This window comes from Benincasa hispida, chromosome 2, assembly GCF_027475165.1.
Source record: "Benincasa hispida cultivar pf3 chromosome 2, pf3_genome.v1.1, whole genome shotgun sequence".
Lineage (NCBI taxonomy): Eukaryota > Viridiplantae > Streptophyta > Magnoliopsida > Cucurbitales > Cucurbitaceae > Benincasa > Benincasa hispida.
This window is the reverse complement of record NC_143479.1, coordinates 4,930,877-4,948,482: the sequence shown is the minus strand read 5'-3', so window position 1 is coordinate 4,948,482 and position 17,606 is coordinate 4,930,877. Positions and strand designations below refer to the sequence as shown.

The 17,606-nt window shown below is 37.8% G+C and overlaps 1 pseudogene; it reads right to left on the bottom strand.

The window, feature by feature from the left end:
- Positions 1 to 14,080: 14,080 nt before the first annotated feature.
- On the bottom strand, positions 14,081 to 15,648 carry LOC150037602 (uncharacterized; annotated as a pseudogene).
- Positions 15,649 to 17,606: the final 1,958 nt, after the last annotated feature.

Genomic DNA, 17,606 nt, shown 5'->3' with positions numbered 1-17,606 from the left:
AGTTCAAAAAGAAAAAACATCCGTACACACACTAGATAAGACCAAGAAGGTCAACCCGCCAGGAAGTAGCACGAGCACGAACCGTAGAGACCATAAGGTAGGGGTGTTCAAAAAATCCGGTAACCTGACCAACCCGGACTACCCAACCCAAACCGCAAGGGTTGGGTTGGGTTAGATTTTATTTTAGGTTGGGTTGGGTTAAAATTTTTTAAAAATATTAAATTCGGGTTGGGTCTCGGGTTACCCCATTTCATGGTCGGGTCAACTCGACCCGACCCGAATATATGTATAAGTGAAAAAAAATAGACAAATTAAAAAAAAACAGAACCAGTGACCCAACCCGACCCAACCCGAAAATTTTGTGTTGCGTTGGGTTGTGTTGACCCTCCAAAAAAGAACTAATAGGGTTCATTATTAGCCAACCCGAATTTTTGGGTTGGTTTACAAAAATCTTCCAACTCGGCCCAACCCAGACTATGTACACCCCTATCATAAGGTGAACCAGAGCAGACACAGACCTCGGTCGACCTCCATGGAGCCGCCGATCACGCTCCTGCCAGATGTAGTATATGGAAGCACACCAAAAAATACGGAACAACTTACTACGCACCCCCTTACCCTACCCCACTCGGCACAACCAACTCAGCTCTACATCTCAACCAGCCACCCGATGCGTCGAACCCAACTGACGCAACATACTAGACCACACCTCTCTCCCAAATCCACACTCAAAAAATAAATGATCTCGCGACTCCACACCTCCCCCACACAGAAGACACCCCCCTCTGACAACACACCCCAACTCCTTAACCAATCCCGCGTACCCAATCTATCCCTCATTACTAACCACGCACAGAAGGAGTGACGCGGAATACCACCCCTCGCCCACAAAATACCAGCCCAAGACACCCTAGGACGGCGAGGACGTATACTTTCCCAAGCACTAGTGATAGAAAATCAACCACCAGCATCTGAAACCCAAACCCAATAATCCTCTCCCCTCACCCTAGGCCCCACTGCCTAGATAAAACCCCAGATCTCAAACAGCTCCCAAGACACTGTAGGCCACCTCTACCCTCCCTCACCATCCATGAACTCTAACAACCGCGCTTCCAAACTTCTTCTTACATCATGAACCACCGTAGACTCGTATGAGTCCAAAATCGTGCCCGCCGGCAGCCAAGGATCCCACTAAACAAAACAAGACCGTCCATCGCCAATCATCAAGCGAACCAGATGCTTGAATCTATCTCTACTTTGCAAGATAGCCCTCCAGCACCAAGACCTCCCAACCTCACTTCGAATAGCCCACAACGACCGCCCACGCAAAACATACACCTCCACCCACGCCAGCCAAAGTGACCCTGACTTAATTAAAATAAGCCAGAGCAGCTTCATAATAGCAGCCTGGTTCCAAGAGGCCACATGCTTCACACCCAACCCCCTCTCTCCCAACGGCATGCACACCTCATCCTACGCCACCCGTGCACCACCCCAACTCACCACACTACCCTTCCATAAATAACTACGTAACAGACGATCAACCTCATGAGTTACACACGTAGGTAACACGAAGATGCTACACCAAAAAACCTGAAAGGACTGTAAAATAGACCTAACAAGTTGCGACCTCCCAGTAAAGGAGAGGGACCTCGCTGCCTAGTTTCTAATACGAGCTGTAATCCTCTGTATCAAAGGCGCACAATCCACAACCCTCAACCGACCCACCAATAAAGGTAAGCCCAAATACCTAACAGGCAACGAACGAAGAGAGACACCCATATATGCAGCTAGTTCCTCCGCCTCCCCCGACTCCATACCTAAACAAACATGGAACTCTTCCTAACATTTGCAACTAACCTAGATAGCTCTGCAAACTCTGTCAATACTTGCCTCACAAACTCCAATGAATCTCTCTCAGCTACACAGAAGATCATCAAATTATCTGCAAAAACCAAATGAGTTAGGCCCAAACGCTTATATCGATCATGGAACCTAAACCACACAGGAGGTTTATTCAACAACCTAGACAAGACCTCCATCACCATCACAAACAAAAAAGGAGACAACGGATCCCCCTGCCTTAATCCCTTCCTATCAGGAAAAAACCCTTCAAGGGAACCACTAATCATCACAGAGAACTTAGGTGAAGTAACACAAGCCCTCACCCAACTAACAAACGGAAGGAGCGTACCTATAGCCAACAACACACCAAATAGAAAATCCCAATTCACCGAATCGTAAGCCTTCTGTAGGTCTACCTTTAGCACACAACGCGACTTCCCTCTGCCTTCATTGCAGTTCCCCACGAGATCCTGACACAATAAAATGTTATCAAAAATCGACCTACTCGGAACAAACGCAGACTGATTACCACTAATGAAATCAGGCAACCACAATTGCAATCTCTCAGCTAAGATCCTCGAGATACACTTATACATAACATTGCAACATGAAATAGGACGAAACTCCTCCATACATTCAGCTCTTCACCTCTTAGGGATGAGAGTAATAGCAGTAGAATTAACTCCACCAGGCAAGTAACATGTCTAAAAAAATTCAGCACAGTGTCATAGAAATCATCTCCAACCACACTCCAAGCAGCTCTATAAAAATCCACTGAAAACCCATCAGGCCCAGGAGCCTTCCCAGACTTCATCGAGAATAAAGCCTTCTGAATCTCCTTCCGACTCACTGGCCAACCAAGTGTCTCCACCCCCTCCTTGGGCCAGCTAAACTGCACAATATCCTCAGTTCGGGCAGTAAGATCCCTATACTTCACACGCAGAGCCCCTAAGCAACCCCAAAAGAATTCTATCGCCACCCCTGCCACCCTGTCATGCACCGTCTGGTGAGTCCCCCCCAGCATCCACGACCATAAATAAGCCATTGCAGCTGCGACGAGAACGGACACAACGATGGAAAAAAGCTGTGTTCATATCACCTAACTTGACTCTAGCCTTCTGCCGGAACGACGCCTCCTCCAATCTCGCCACTGACCAAAACACCTTAGTGGCTCGAGTCGCCTCCGCACACATTGACACTGAATAAGGATTCCTTTCTACCGCAACTTGAACAGCCTCCATAACCTACCTAGCCGCCCGTACCTCATCAGCTAACACAGAGATACACCTATCAAACGAAGCATGGAAAACCCGCTTCACTACCTTTAAATTTCGCACAAAACTAACCATAGGAGACACATCCTCAGACCTTCTCCACACAGACCTGATAGTATCAAGAAAACCCTCTGCCTCCGTCCAATGAGAAAAATAACGAAACGTAGGAGGCGGCCTACTCCTCGTTTCCCCTATAGAAACCAGAAGAGGGCTATGATCAGAAATCCCCCACTGACCAACTCTAACCTCTGAATACGGAAAAGCTATCTTCCACGCCTCATTGGACAAGCATCGATCCAAATGGCGCAAAATACCATTCCCCTAAAGTTTACTAGTCTAGGTAAACCAGTTACTTGTCACACCCAACTCAACTAGATCCGCCTCCAATAACACCCCATCAAACTCCTCAATCTCCCTCAAGCTAGGGCAACCACCAAAATCCTCCGAGCTACTACGAATAACATTAAAATCCCTCAAAACAACTCCAGGAAGCTGCCATGAGGCACACACATCAATCAATTGAGACCACAAGTTCCTCCTCTCACTCACGTGATTAGAGGCATATACAACACCAATATGTACCCTAGCACTAGATACAACATCCACTAAGGTTCCAACAATGAATTGATCCCCACTGACATCAATGGAAAAATCATAGACACTTTTCCGCCATATCACCCAGATCCTCCCAACTCCCTGCACACTATAGCTACACACACAACTCCAAGCATCACCAAACCTACCTATCACCATACCAAAATTCTCACGACGAAACCTCGTCTCAAGCAAACAACAGAAAGTAATAGATGAGGAAGCTAGAAAGTCTGCCACCACCCTACACTTGACAAGGTCATTCAACCCCCTAATATTCCAGGAACACCAAATCATGAATCTTGCAAGAGATCACACCTACCACTTCCCACTAGGCCTTTGCAAGAACTCCCGCACATCCCATCCATAACAAACATTGGATCAGGATCTGCATGCACTAGTGCCAATGCCAACGAGTCTTCACCCTTATCACACAAAACATCAAACTGATTACGATCATCAACATGCTTTACAAACCCCGTTATTCCAGGGGACCCATAAAATACTCTGCTCTTTAAGGGCGCCGTACTTGGTGACACACTACCACCCCTATGCCCTACACCTCTTCTATCACACCTACACCGACTAACCATAGTAAACTCTTCAACCTTCCCCATGCCCTTAATCTCATCCACTAGGCCAGCTCCCTTCGCACCCATACCCAAGTCCTGCCCCTTCTTCACACTCTCAATTCCTCATTCTTCTCCAAACACCCTTCATTGACTGCCACAATACACAACTCTTGACCCTTCTCCACACCCTATTACTCACAGACCTCCCTAGTATGCCCAAAATAACCACAGCAAGAACACCTACGAGGTTTCCACTCATACACAACTGGAATAATAAACTCCTGACCCCGCATTCTAACAGTGACTGAGGGAGGCATTAACGAATCACCATCCATCTGAACACAAACCCTTGCATACGATAACCGTCGCCGCTCTCTTGTTGCAACATTAAAAGAGATAGGTTTACCCATGATACTAGCTAACACTACTAAACCCCTATCCGTCCATAACTCCAGGGAAACACGCTCCAGTTTAATCCAAATAGGAACAGAATAAAAAACAAAGATTTCAGGAACAATACCTGGAGACCACTGTCGTAATAAGATGGGCTTGCCACCCAAGTGCCACGGACCATTCTCCAGCACCCAATCCCGTGACTCTACCTTCTGAAATTTAAAGATAATCAAACCGTTATCCAACAAGGTAATAGTTGGCATCTCTACACATCCCTAAATTCTCTAAATAAGACGAAAAATAACAGAATACGGGAGTTTGGCCTCCACAAACTGACCAACCAGAGATTTCTCTCACATACAGACACCCTCATCAATAATCTCCTCACAAGGTTCAACAATAACTTTATCATTTTCAACCAATGGAGGAATGAACTCCAAATTACCCCTCAACTTAGACTCAAAAAGGCCTGCCCACGAATTTTCCCCTTTCACACCAGATCCAAAACCCCCACAACCACACCCCTCCTCCAACCGAACCACCTTTGGACCAAAGCCCCTAGCTAAACCGATTTTAGGAACCGACGTCTTCCGCTCACAAAGACTCTGAGTGTCCACTGATCGCCCCTCACTTCCACCAAGCCCAACTTTCGAAACCTCCTCACTGTCTGACTTCTGCCCCCCCGAGCCTCCCAACTCCGGCTCAGCACCATGCGACCCACCCACCAATGCCCCCACGCCTATAGACCCTTTCCACAGCTCGTCCTGCACCATACCATTCCCTTCACTCAGCCTCAGCCCACTCCCATCAGGCACCCTCAATCCAGCTCCCTTAAGAACCACCTCAACACCCATTACAACCCGATTTTCATCCGGGCCCCTAACATCCTCAAGGCTCCCAAACACCCCCTTCACTTCCTGCCCATCAACCAACCCAAAACCCAGCCCACCCGGTTCAACCCTCACAACCCAAATTTCCTTCTTCAACCCAACACTCCCCATACCAAACCTTTCACCATCCTCAGAGCGACTGTCAAACAATCTAAAACCCTTTACCTTTGAAGAACGAGCACCAACTCCCACATCAATCTCTGGTCTAAGCAGACGAAAAGGTTGACGAGCAACTCGCCCTCCATTCTTCTCCTTCAATCTTAGAGGCGACCGCTTACGCATCATCATTACCAACTCTCACCGTGTTAAACCCACACCTCAATAAGATTCATCGTCTGCCAACCAATAGAACCCAACCTCACCAGTCAACCATGAACATCTCTACTAGTCGCATACAAAAAACCATATAGCTTCGAACCTACCAGTCAACAAGTTGCGAGCTTACCAGTCAGTTGATGGCGGCCATCAAACACCAGGAACCTCGATGACCGGCGAATGCGAAACGACACCCAGCTTCTGTCAATCGTGAAACGAAACAACGATGACCAAAAAACACCGATGACCGTATCAGCAGCGAAGATGAAACACCAGGAAATGCCGATGACCAAACGACCGACGAAGATGAAACGGTGACCCCCTATCCGTATCGAACGTATCAGCAGCAGTGAACCCTAGGCTCCTAGACAAAATGGCGGCGACCCCTCACGAACCCTAGATGAAGCGGCGACGAACCCTAAGCTCATATACAATATTTTAATATTATAATACATAGCATTCATTAGAATAATAATTACATTATATTGGTAACTGGTAATTTTATTTTATTTTATTCAATGATCATTTAGTTCTAAATTTTCGGTTATAATCAAATTAAAAGGCGATGGAAAATTTCAATCATAATACCAATTTTCGTTGGTGAGGGTATACTTTAAATTAGTATAGATAGAGGGTGATAAGAAATGAAAATAGGAGAAGTTAAGGGTTAGGGCTTTGCTATAATTGGAATAGCAAATTCAGTCATATATATATTGTAAATGTGGATTGGATCATTCTTTTCCTTTCAGGCTGACCAGATAAATAACAGAATTTAAGTTTTTATTTGGACAAATAGCAAAAACTTTTTAAAATTGTAAAAATAGCAAACGGAATATAAAATTAAAAAAAAAAAAAAGATTAGCAATTGTCAAAACTACCCCCAATGGAATTCTAAAGGTTTGAGTGTTTCAAAATCATTTGTAAACAACAAATACACTCTACCTACTCCTATCACACTACACACTCCATTCTGACAAGGGGTCTAATCCACTATCACACCTCACACGATAATCAATGAATTTAAACCAAAACCCTAACAAAAAGTTTATTACATAACAATCGATCAACGCAAAAAGAAAGGTGAGAGGGTTCGACGGAAAAAGACCTTCACTTCAAGAGAAGAAATACCTTCTCGGAAACTTCAAGCGCTTGACCTTCAACATTGAAGTTCCTTCAAAATAGCTTCAAGCAACAACTTCAAGGGACTTTTGCACTTATTTCTCCACAGTATTGAATCTAAATACTTGCTTCTAGTCCTTTTAAGCGCCTACTTTAAGCTGTTCACTGATTGCAAACTGCTTAAATTTTCTTGAATGCAATCTACTTAGGTCTGGAATCTGCTTATATTTTTTAATTTCAGATAACATTGCAATTCCCAAATTTCTTCTAATCCATGCATTGCAATCTAGTCTACATATTGTTTGCACATTGAAGAGATGAAAACAGTGCTGACCAAAACTGTTTATATATAATATATAAATATTCCATTATTTTTTCAAAAATAAACAAAGATTTAATATTGGTTTTATTGTTAAATATTTAGATTCAAATCTTTTGGGATATAAGATAACACCCTTTTTTTAAGGAGTTGAAAATAGAAACGATTAAATAAAATGATATAAAATCTCGCCCTTTGGTTGTTTGTATAAAACGGATAAGTCTACGATTAATCAAACATTACAAGCTATGAAAAAAGAGAAAGTTGAAGGAAGAAACAGAGCCAACGAAAGATTAAGAGCACCTGGAATAACTGGTAGAAAAAAACAAACAAGCAAAGGGCCAATAGTTCTTAATAGTGACGACGAGGTATGTTTTTATTTTTATTTTAATGTATTTGAAAACATCAAATTTTGATCATGTATGTAAAACAGGGAAAAATGGAGATAATGGCAGGGGGATCAGACATAAAACATGCAACTCCAATAACTAGCAACAAATGAAAGTGCGATGCTTCTACACTAGAGGTCAAAGTTCAAGCAAACAAACCAAAGATAAAGAGCAAGGTCAGGATTATTTGAAAACAAAAAAGCATGGTCAACAAGAAATGTTAAGGGTTGAAGATCTTATAGATCTAAATTTCGATGCAGGCTGTAAAAAAAAAAAAGATAGAACCAAACAAGAGAGGGAGAAAGGACATAATAGAAGAAGAAGAGCAACATGAACTACAAGAGGGAAAGGTATGATAATGTAGATTTTATGAAATAATCTATTAATTTCAGTGTATTTGTTAAAGTATATACATAATATAATTACTAAATAATGAAACAAGATGAACAAGATAGTAATGAATATGAAGAGGAAGAAGAGAAGCTTGAAGGGACATGTGAAAATGTGCAAGATGATAACAAAGACAATGAAGAAGAACAATTACAAAGTCATGGGGAAACAACACTATCAGAAAAAAGATCATCTAGTGGACAGTCAAACAAGAGGATGGAAACAAAGAATGAAAAAAAAGGTAATCATCTATGGAATGGATATATGTGAGGTATTCTTACTTAAAATAAACTTGCAAACAAAGACTTCTGTAATTGATAAAATCAAGGAGAATTTAAATGAGGTACAAAGAGATTTAGAGAAACTATTTTTGGACATTTCCTTGATTTTTCCATTACAAATCAATCTTCCTAGCTGTTGTTACACCTAATACAAAGACTGTGTAAACCAAAGTCATCATCCCAGTTGAATTTCTTCATGGGGGTCGAGTACTGAAATTTGGTTTAAGAGAGTTTGCATTGATAACTGGTCTAAACTATGGTGAATTACCAATAATTGATAAAAGTGGGATAAAGGGAGGAGATAATATAAGAAAAATGTACTTCGAGGATATGAAAACTGTAACTAGGTATTTTCTTAACATAACTTTTAATGTTAGCTAGGCAGGATGTGAAAGTGACAGGATAAAAATGGCGAAGTTGTATTTCTTGGAAAGTTTTCTTCTCCCAAAACAAGATTTGGTGAATGTGGGTATAGACCACATCTTGATGGTCGATGACGATGTCCTCTTTGATAACTACCCCTAGGGAAGGGTTGCTTCTAATTTACTTATTGATGTTATGCATAAAGAAATACACAACAAAGGTAAATCAGGAATATCAATGGGGGGATTCATATTCCCAATCTTAGCATGGGCATACGAGGCCATACCCACCTTGAGCTCATCACAGAATTTCTTTGCCAGGAAGGTTTCTAACAATGGTCAAAGGGTAGTAAATTGGGTTGCAGATAGTCAACCCAAATGGAAGAATCTCAAGCGAAAAGTATTTGATTTAAAAGAGGTATAAATATCTATACAAACAAAATAGACATAGAGTTTTAAATTCTAAACTATAAACTAACATCTTATTTCCTTGTTCACTTGCCAGCTTGAAATTTGTCCATTACTTGCAACTCCACAGGAAATGACTATGCCATATTTTGCTCCATTCATTGAGGAGGAAAAAAGGGTATTGCAAGAGGTCGAAAAAGAAATGAGCAGATATAGGCTGAGAGAGAGTGGTTGAACTATCCTTGAATATAAGACTCGGTTTATCATATGACAAAGATGAAATGGAAAAAACGTTTGAAGGAATAGAGAAAATAACACAATTAATGAACACAAGGATGAATGAAAAATTTAATGCCATGAACAATATTAAGCAAATCTTGACGAAGAAGATAAATGACTTGGTGGAGTCGTTAAAAAACTGATTGACTACATAAAGACTACACAGGCTGTTCAATCACACGCATCAACAAGCAATCTGTTTATGATATGTAAACTAACTACACTGTATTTATTGTTTTTCATAGTACAAACTTATTATGAATTATATGGAAGCAGCCTGCATCTCAGTTCGAAAAGGAACTAGATGGTATTGAGAAAAAACAAGAAGAAAAAGAAGAGAAGGAGTTAGTTGATGCTTCTGATGCTCCCACAATAGTTTGAAGAAAAGATGATGACGAGGACGAAGAAGGCCAAGAAAACAAGGATCATGGATTGAAAATACCATCAACAGTACACAAAGAAGCATGCCATGGAGATAAAAACAAGGAGTCTGAAGAAAAAGGAAGTAAAGAACCAGAGGTCAAGGTGAGTTGATATAAGCATGTTGCAGAATATACCTTTTAACAATACATGGAAATTGACTAGCAAAATTGATTGAGATAGGACAATCAAGGCGTTGATGAAGAAATCAACGAAGTGATTTGATCAATTGATGAACAGGAGATTTACAAGAAGCATGAGATGTCAAACAAGTGAAAGACAACAATATTGGTATGTTTCTTTAAAACTGTACAATCCTGGTAATTATTATTTTTTAACCCCATATTAAATAAATTATTTGAACTTTTTAACATGTTAATAGAATCACACTCCTAAAACTTCAACAACTATGATCCTTCAAAAGGTACATCCATTGTGGTGCACGGGTCCACCCCAACAACCAAAAAAGTAAGAGGTATAATACTATAACTAATGTAGATCTTGAACATATAATGTGTATTTCTACATATCTATAACAAATGTTATCTCTTTAATAACTAACTAAAGGTCATAATGAAGTTGGAAATGACTGATAAGCTGTACAACATTGATGAAAATAACCCTGCTACAAGGATCATACTCAAACATGTAAGAACAACTGATCTTGTAAGTTTGATCACTATTATAATTCATTAAGTCCTAACAACTAACTGGTCATTAAATGTTGTTAATTAAACGTAATTAAGCAAAAGTTGATCATGATGGCTAACCAAGAGGAGGAGAGAAGATCAAGGCAACGGGAACTAAAAAGGAAACTGCCAAAAGTGAATGATGCGAGTCCACCAATGACAAGCATATGGATAGATGCAGCAAGAGGGATAATATGAAAACCTCAGATGAAAATACACCCCCGGATGGCCCATCATTTGACTTGCACCTAAGCCAACCTGATCTTGCAATGAGTAAACCAAGGGATTTTGGCTTTTTATGTCATTCCTGTTTTGGATTTTGAAAGTAAAATACATTTAGATTTTGTGCCAGCTATATGGGCGAATTCTATAATCTTGTTTTGATATATATTTTAACTTTAGAACTTTTTAGTAGTCTTGGTTCCTGTATTGAATGAAAGGAATGATTTGGATATGTTGATATTGTTGGATTTTATGTCCTAAAAACTCGCAGTTTGTAAAATGATAAACATTTTCTATTATCAATATACTTGTTATTGATCTCATAAATTGTATGAAAGTCTAAATCCAATAAACTAAGACCCATGACTATTGTATGAGTATTTGAACTTTATGTGGAGACATAAGAGTGGATTAGGTTCGAGTAAATAGTCAAAATGATCTATGGTACATGAATGAGGTTGGGTACCTTATTCTGGTAACACCATTGGATGCGGCCCACTTTGTAGTTATTACAAAGAGTTGTAAAGTGCTACATACGATGTGATCCTAATTCGTACATGTTATGACATGAGGAGTGGGGGCGTCTTATGTAATGAGTTTGCATAAGATCAGAACCAAGAAATAAGTCACTCTTACTTTATAACGCTGTTTACTGTTTAAGACTGACTATTTCACCTAGATGACCTAGGTAACTCGATCTTAATCTTGAGCTAACTATGAACTTCTATTTATTCGGGATTGCCCTTAGATTTGCATAGTTGAGGGTTGGTTCAACAGCGCCGACTCAATAAGACTCCCATTTCAGGGGTAAGATCGAATAGATAGCTGGGGACATAGGGTGCAAGATGGAGTTCATGCCTACCCGATTTAGGGATAGGAGAAAGGTTGTTTTCTCTAGTACTGAATCTAGGTCTTGAACAAGTGGCCCCACCCTCTCACTGGGCTGAGAGAGTTTGGTTTGGTGATTGGATCACAAACCAGTTGTTCATTAGAGGATCAGTAGGGACTTGAGGAATAAGATGTAATCTCGGGGGTAAAACAGATATTTGACCTAGCTGTTATTACGAACAACCTGTGAAGAGTCGACTTGCTGATTATGGTTAAATCATGTGGACATAATATATCTACAGTGAGGGGAATGCAACTATTGACTTTAGTGGAATGACCCATTAGTTAACGAATGAGGATTAATTGGCTAAGCTCATTAGACCAAATTAATCCCATTCGTTAACTAATGGGTCATTCCACTAAAGCCAATAGTTGCACTCCTCTCACTGTAGATATATTATGTCCACATGAGCTTAGCCAATTAATCTCGGATCGTTGGAGCCCACGATCTGTAAGTCCGCGAGGTCCCCCTACTAGCTCGTAATGGACTAGTTGTAGAATAGCGTGATAAGTCAATTTGAAACATTCAAATTAGAATTAAGGGAATTAGTAATTATATGAGATATAATTATGTTTAATTTTAGAATTAAACGGAATAGGAGAATTTATATATTTAAATATGATTTAAATATATAAAGATAGATATGTGTTAAAATTAATTTAATATTTGATATTAAATTAATTAAGTTTTATTTAATAATTAATTTATGAAATTAATTAATTTTTTATTTTTTAAAAATCAAAATTTTGATTTTGAGATAAAATTGAAAAAGGAAAAGAAAACAAAAACACAAAATGGAAAAATGGATTTTTCCATTATCCATCACCAAGTAGCTCACACATATTGCATTGTCTTGGCCTTGTCTTCTCCAAGCATGAGCTGCTACTCATGCAACTCTTCTTTTTGCATATTGATCTGCAATATAATGAGAAGATTGGAGTGAAAATCGGGCATGCAATCCATAGAGTCTTTGAGAGAAAAACTGGTTTGAAGAATGGTTCTTCAACAAGATTGTTGTAGTGAGCTTTTCTCCTTCATCCCTTGATTCAAGCTTGTTTTGAGTCCCACAACTCAATCTAGAGTACCAAGAGAATAATAGGGAAGATCTTGAGGTGGTCTACAACAAGATATGGAGAAGATTGTAGCTGGAGAAGAAGCTTTGAAGAAGTTCTACAAGAGTTATGTCTTGAAACCCATTTTCTTGCAGAAGCATGCTTTATATTATGCCAAAATTAGTGAATTTGAATGCTTAGATGATCCTTGTTCTTCCGTTGCTGTTGATACAATCCTACAGATATAGTTTCTGTTTTGGTATACAGTTTAACTATTTTGGATTTTGAAAATATAATAGCTTTGGATTTGTGGCAGTTGTTTTCTACGAGTTTGTCTGGCTAGCCTTATACTAAATAACCTCGATAAAATGGGCTTGTTAAAGTCTCAATCGTCGAAAGGACATATACATAAATTATTTGTAGGTGAATTGAACTTTTCACATTGCACACACATAAAGTTTAGTAACAACAAACACACTGTAATTATAAAGCATGCATCTTAATTTCCAACCCTCAATAACATAAATGAACAATGAATATATCACGTGATTTGGAATTGTTATCATTACTGTTTTGGTATATCAATAAATAGTTTGGATTGATTTCACAAGTACATTGTAATTCTAAAACGTTTAGCTCAATTTTCAATTATGAAAAATACAAATGATTGAACAACCAACATAAATTAGTAATATTTAACTTTCAATTCCATATATAATAATTGGTATATCATTACTATTTTTGTATATAATCTGAATATTTTGAATTGATTTCACAAACAAACTGTAATTCTAAAACGTTTAGCTCAATTTCCCATTATGAATAATACAAATGACTGAACAACCAATATAAATTAGTAATATTTAACTTTCAATTCCATATACAATAATTGGTATATCATTATTGTTTTTATATATAATCTGAATATTTTGAACTGGTTTCACAAACACACTGTAATTCTAAAACGTTTAGCTCAATTTTCCATTATGAATAATACAAATAACTGAACAACCAACATAAATTAGTACTATTTAACTTTCAGTTCCATGTACAATCATTATTATATCATTACTATTTTGGTATGCAATTTGAATATTTTGGATTTATTTCATAAACACACTGTAATTCTAAAACTTTCAGCTTAATTATGCCCATTCTGAATAATACAATGGCTGAATTACCAACATAAATTACATTTAAGTATTACACAAATGACTGAACTATCTATATAAAAGTAAGATAACAAGCTGCCATATCAATGCAAATAACAATTCCTTTCATAAACGGCATTAAGTTTGAACATTAAAGAACTGTTTGAAGAGGGAAACAAATTGCAAAGTAAAGAAAAACAATACTAAAAGATATAACATTGTAGGTGCATTCAATGTCGTATTGGATCCTTGCAAGACCTATAATTATGACTCCTCTTACCGTACCGACTACAGTGGACTGTAGCTTTGTTTTCTAAACAAGACGTGACTCTTTTTTTCTTAGGCCTCCCAACTAGATGTTTGACATTAAGAGGAAGAACTGGATTATTGCCAACTGCATGACTTGCAATGAATTTTTGAATATTGCCAATAGGTCACGTTTTCTTTCTGTATAACAAACGTAGATTGGAAACACGATAAAAATCATGTGCATATGATTATAGTTAAAGGTTCCTACGAGACAATGCAATGCATGCATGAGAGCATGGAATCATGTCTAGGTCCTAACGCCAACATGAGCAAGTACGGTTTAGAATGTTAACAACAAATTGGTTAGCGCGATCATGCACTTCAAATTCATACTGGTTAATGGGGTATAACTGTAAAAAATAAAAAAATAAAAAAAAAGGAAAAGAAAAGAAAAGAAAGGAACGATAAACTTACAATTTTACTATGAATAATAGGCTCAATCGAATACAAATACTGTGTAACTAAAAAAACACTTACATCCATTGACCTACTATCCTTTAAACTGATCGAATAATGTTCTCTGCATGCGATGACGATTCAGAATACTAAAAACTCCAATGACTACGACGTTTGTAAAACCATTTTTGAACCAAACTACGGATAGATTCAAGGAGACCAATAACGGGTAATTCACATGCTTCCTTTAAAGCTGAATTCATGCATTCAGATATATTGGTTGTCATTAAGAAATATCTTTTCCTCCGAAAAAATGCCCTAGCCCATTTGGATTTGCCAACATCCTCTAATTCAAGCCTAATGGACGGAGCAACCTCATCCATCTGCCTCATATAATACTCAAATTCACCAATTGTAGATGCTCTTTTACACATATGGAAAGTGTCTTCAATTGGATATGACTTATGGTTCTTAACAAGGTTTGTATACAAATGAAATGCACACAACCCATGTTTAGCAAAATCATAGACAGAACTAACACCCTTGGCTATACTTTTATGACCATCAAACACAATAACATGGTCGTTAGAATCCCCAGAAATAGCTTTAAGATTACGAAAAAACCAAGACCATGATGCATCATTCTCAGAATTGACAATGAAAAATGCAAGAGGTACATGCGAATTGCCATCAAGTGTGGAAGTAGACAATAATGTCCCAAAAAATTTGTTCTTTAGACTAGCAACATCAACTGACATAATATGAAAACAAAATTTCCATGCATCTATGGAAGCAACAAGGGCCATAAAGTAATACTTAAACCTACCTTCACCATCAGATTCTTGTGCTGCATATGTTCTTGAAAGGAATAAACATTTAGATTGATTATACAAGACAAAGTTGATTGTATATAATTGTTTAAACTAAATATAGACGAGAAACATACCAGGATTGTTTTTAATAAACTTAGCTGAAAATGGTGACAAACCGGTGTATGAGGACTCAGGAGTCCCCCCCTGAGGGAATTGAGGGCAATCTCACGATCTCTCCAAGCTTTATCATAACTTATATTTACACCATATTGTCATCTCATATAGCTTACAACATCACACGGTTGGCATGAGACTTTGTCATTCATTTAAAAAAAATGGCTTTGTACACTCATCAACAATCCAAGATGTTGCTTGCCGATGACCATCTTTAACAATGTCAATAGAACATTTATGGATATCGATGTATTTCTGAACCATCCACACACCACCCCTCTATATATAGATACACGTAGATACTACCCACAAGACATATCCTTGCAACGAATTTCAAATAAAGTTTTGTTTGACCTAGTAGTAGTAAGTTCGAAACTATTTTTAAGAGCAAGAAAATAAATTGTTTTCTTCAATACAGACTTACTAGTCAAAAGTAAATGTACTCTAATGGGAATACCAGATTGAAAGACATCAAAATCTTGGAAATCAACGATTTCAGTGTTGCCCACAGAATGTTGGAAAGATTGATCAATGTTTGCTGATTCATTATTCAAATACAGTGTATTTCGAGTGTTTGGGGGCAATAGATGAGACATGGTCACCCACTACACATAAATCAATTTGGGGGGAATCTGATAATATTGACATCAACCACAAAATATCTTTATTTTCGACAATGCTAACAAGATTCGAATTGGCAGAACCAAATCGGTACATTGTCAAACGAGATATAGTTAACTCACTGGAGGGAAAAAGTTTACCTTGGATATATTCCACAAATTGTTGGAACGATGAATTTGATAGAATATGTGCCTCACAGTCTTGAAATTCATGGTACTGAGAATTCTCATCCCATCGACCATCAAATAGAAGTCTAACCTGTTGTAAAGTCATAGAAAAACAGTAGCAAAAGTTAATGAATTAGCAAGAAAACCTAAATCGATGAAACTTTTTGTGTACGTAACAAAAGTTATGGCAATGGATGGAGCAACAATCCAATTGATTCTTGTGCAATCAACACATGGTCATTTTTTTAGGAATTGATATTTGTTTTCCCAAAACGTTAAAATAATATAAAAATAGCATATACACCTAATTTACTAAGAATGTGAGAAAAACAATATAGAGATTTGAAAAAATTATATGGATAAAATAAGTTTTAATAATATATGGATATTTCAAATATAGATTTGGTTTCAAAATCTGGATATTTTATTAAGGTGAGATAAATTCGAAAAGTTGTTAAACATAATCTAACATAATAATAAAATCTAGATATTATGTTATCTATATGAGAAAAATTAGGAAAGAAGTTTTAATAATATATGGATATTTCAAATATAAATTTGGTTTTAAAATCTGGATATTTTATTAAGGTGAGATAAATTCAAAAAATGGTTAAATAGAATCTAAAATAATAATAAAATATAGAGATTATGTTAACTATATGAGCAAAATTAGGAAGACAGTTGTCCTTGACGAATATCAACAATTACCCTGAACATATATCTCGATCCCGTTTTCTCTTTTGGAATTATCCGATATTTGTAGTTTCGTCAATAACAACTTCTACGAACAAGTCAAAGGCAAATCAGGAATCTTAAAATTTGCGGCCATGTGCATGTCACATAAGTTGCCATAATTCTTATTCTTGGGCGATTTTTCCATTTTTCAGAATGAAACCTCAAAAACCGCCATACACTCCAATTCCCCTTTCCGTGGGCTTTAGTTACCTCTTATTGAAGGATAAATTTTGGTTAATCTCAAGTTGTCATGAAAGCCCAAGTCCATTGTGAAAATTATAAATTGGATCGGGTCGAGTAATAAAAATCAGTCGGGTTGAAAGTCCAAAACACTTCAAGCCCATTATGATTTGTGTCCAAGAAGATATTAAGCCCAAGAGTAACTAGGTCCAAGCCCATGTAAGACCCATGAAAACTCATTCATGTTTGGGCTGACAAGAAATAACAAAATTTAAAATTTCATTTGGAAAAATGACAAAAAAATTTCAAAATTATAAAAGTAGCAAAACAGATTTATGTAGTAGAAAATACTCATTAGTAAA